Raw genomic sequence first — 2,378 nt, forward strand, 5'->3', positions numbered from 1 at the left:
GGTCATCCTTGTTTGTTGAACCAATCAAACACACACACACACCAATATTGCAACACACCATTTGCCCTCATTAATCACTTGTCAATGGTATAGAAATGCATTGCTTGGTGGTGATCTCTAAACCCCAAGATCTCTCTCTCTTACTTACTCTTAATTACATTCTTTTGTTATCATTTAGTTCAATTTAGTTGTTATCTAATCAACCAACCAACCAATTGTTTGATTACTTGACCTACTAGCCCTAATAGCGATTCCACGACCTTGTTCGATCCTCGCAATCCCTTGGGACGATCCCTACTCGCCCTGGCTATATTCATAGTGAAAGGTAGTAGTGGCTTCTATAAATGTAAAACTCTTGGCCCTCGCCTTTAAATCCACACTCTTCAAGCTTGATATGGTGTAGCGACCCTCACAAGGACCATGTCAGTTTCTGGCGCCGTTGCCGGGGATTTGATTGATTTGATTAGGCAAAGTCGGATTTGTGGAATCAATTAGGATTAGTACTCTTTTGATCGTGTCTTTACTTTACTTTTATTTTTCTTTTTGGTTACTTATTATGTTGTTCTTACTTAACTAGGTGTATTGTTGGAGAGGAAGCAAGCAAAGGAGTATTCAAGCTAAGCAAGTAAGGAAAAAAGCTAAAAATTTTAAAAATTTGCTAAGCTAAGCTATAAATTTGGAGTTGAAGTGCTAAAAGACCTTTGTGAGACTTTCTTTACTCAATCCCTTAGTTAAATTGTCAGCCCGCGTAGAGGCTTATTTTTAAATTGTTCTTGCATCATTGTTGTTAAGGCATGGGAGTATGAATTAAGTGTTTGTGGAAGAAGTCTAATTGCATTGTTGTGAAGGCAAAGTGTTTGTCATTCTTTGTGCTTTTTGTGTCTTGCATTGTGCATGCATGGACGTCGTTTATTGAGACCAACTCTTGTCCCTCTTGATTTGCATCTTGAATCCATCATTAGAAATCTTAGGGGAAGAGGAAGTTCAAATAGAACCAATCTATCAATGGATGGCCATAATAATAATCATGTTGAGGACCTTGGTCACATAGACCAACAAGGTATCCTTCATCCCAATGTGCATAATGAGAACATACAAGTACCATTAGGCATGCCTAGGCCATTCATCCACCAACCACCACAACAACAAGGCCAAGTTCTATATGGAATGCCAAGGCCAATATATGCTCCACAACCTCCCATCATCAATCAAGGAATTCAAAACCAAGGTGTTCATGTTGCACCTCAAGTAGCTAATCCACCTCTTGCTTTAAGAGACCATTATGTGCCTAACGAGTATAATGCACCTACATGCATCCAATTGCCTCCATTTAGAGCACATCATTATGAAATTAAGCCACAAACCATTCAAATGCTTCCTAACTATCATGGGCTTCCAAGTGAAGAACCTTATAAGCATTTGGATGAGTTTCTTGAAGTATGTTCCACCGTAAAATATACGAACATGCCGGAAGAGGTTTTAAGACTCAAACTTTTTCCATTCACCCTAAAAGACAAGGCAAAGTATTGGTTTAACAAACTTAGGCCTTTTTCAATCATTTTTTGGGCAGAAATGCAACTAGAGTTCTTGAAGAAGTACTATCTGGTTTCAAAGACCAATGCCCTGAGAACCTCAATTCGAGAATTTTCACATGGGGACGGAGAAACGTTTCATGAGGCATGGGAACGCTTCAATGAATTGCTTAAGAAGTGTCCACATCATGACATGCCCAAATGGAAATTAGTTCAATATTTCTTTGAGAGCTTATCGGACAACTATAAGGGTATGGTTGATGCTTCCATGGGTGGCTCATACATTGATAGGCATGAGGATGACGTGTGGCGTCTTTATGAGAGCATGAGTGAAAATTCTTTGTATAGAACACTATCATCCAAGAATGGTAGAAATTCACAAGGTAGGAAGAGTGTTAGCTTACATCAAGTCGACCATTCAAATGAAATAGCCGCCGAAATAAAGTATTTATCTCAAAGGTTTGATCAATTTTTGATTAACCAAAACTCGGCAAACCAAGTATCTTCCTTCCCTAACCATTCTCATCGTGCATCAAATGAAACATGTATGACTTGTTCTAGTGTTCTTCATTCTACTTTTCATTGTCCTCATGGACAAGTGCAAAATAAACCTAATGAACAAGTCAACGCAGCTTTTGTGAACCAAGGGAACAATCCTTATGGTACTCACTATAATCCAAGTTGGAGGAATCATTCGAATTTATCTTGGAAAAACCAAGGAGAGGGCTCAAACCCTTCCCAAGACAGTTTTCAAGGGAAGTACATTCCACCTCCACTTCAAAACCAAGGATCCCAAGGGTATAGACCTTATCAATCACAAGGGAATCAATTTGCTAATTCTCATTT

At 38.8% G+C, this 2,378-nt stretch overlaps 1 pseudogene; it reads right to left on the bottom strand.

The window, feature by feature from the left end:
* Nucleotides 1–1,628: 1,628 nt before the first annotated feature.
* LOC132267890 (small nucleolar RNA R71) lies at nucleotides 1,629–1,727 on the bottom strand (annotated as a pseudogene).
* Nucleotides 1,728–2,378: the final 651 nt, after the last annotated feature.

Source organism: Cornus florida, unplaced genomic scaffold, assembly GCF_030987335.1.
Source record: "Cornus florida cultivar Cherokee Brave unplaced genomic scaffold, ASM3098733v1 CherokeeBrave_3.0.0_Hap2_Chr07, whole genome shotgun sequence".
In the NCBI taxonomy this organism is placed as follows: Eukaryota; Viridiplantae; Streptophyta; class Magnoliopsida; order Cornales; family Cornaceae; genus Cornus; species Cornus florida.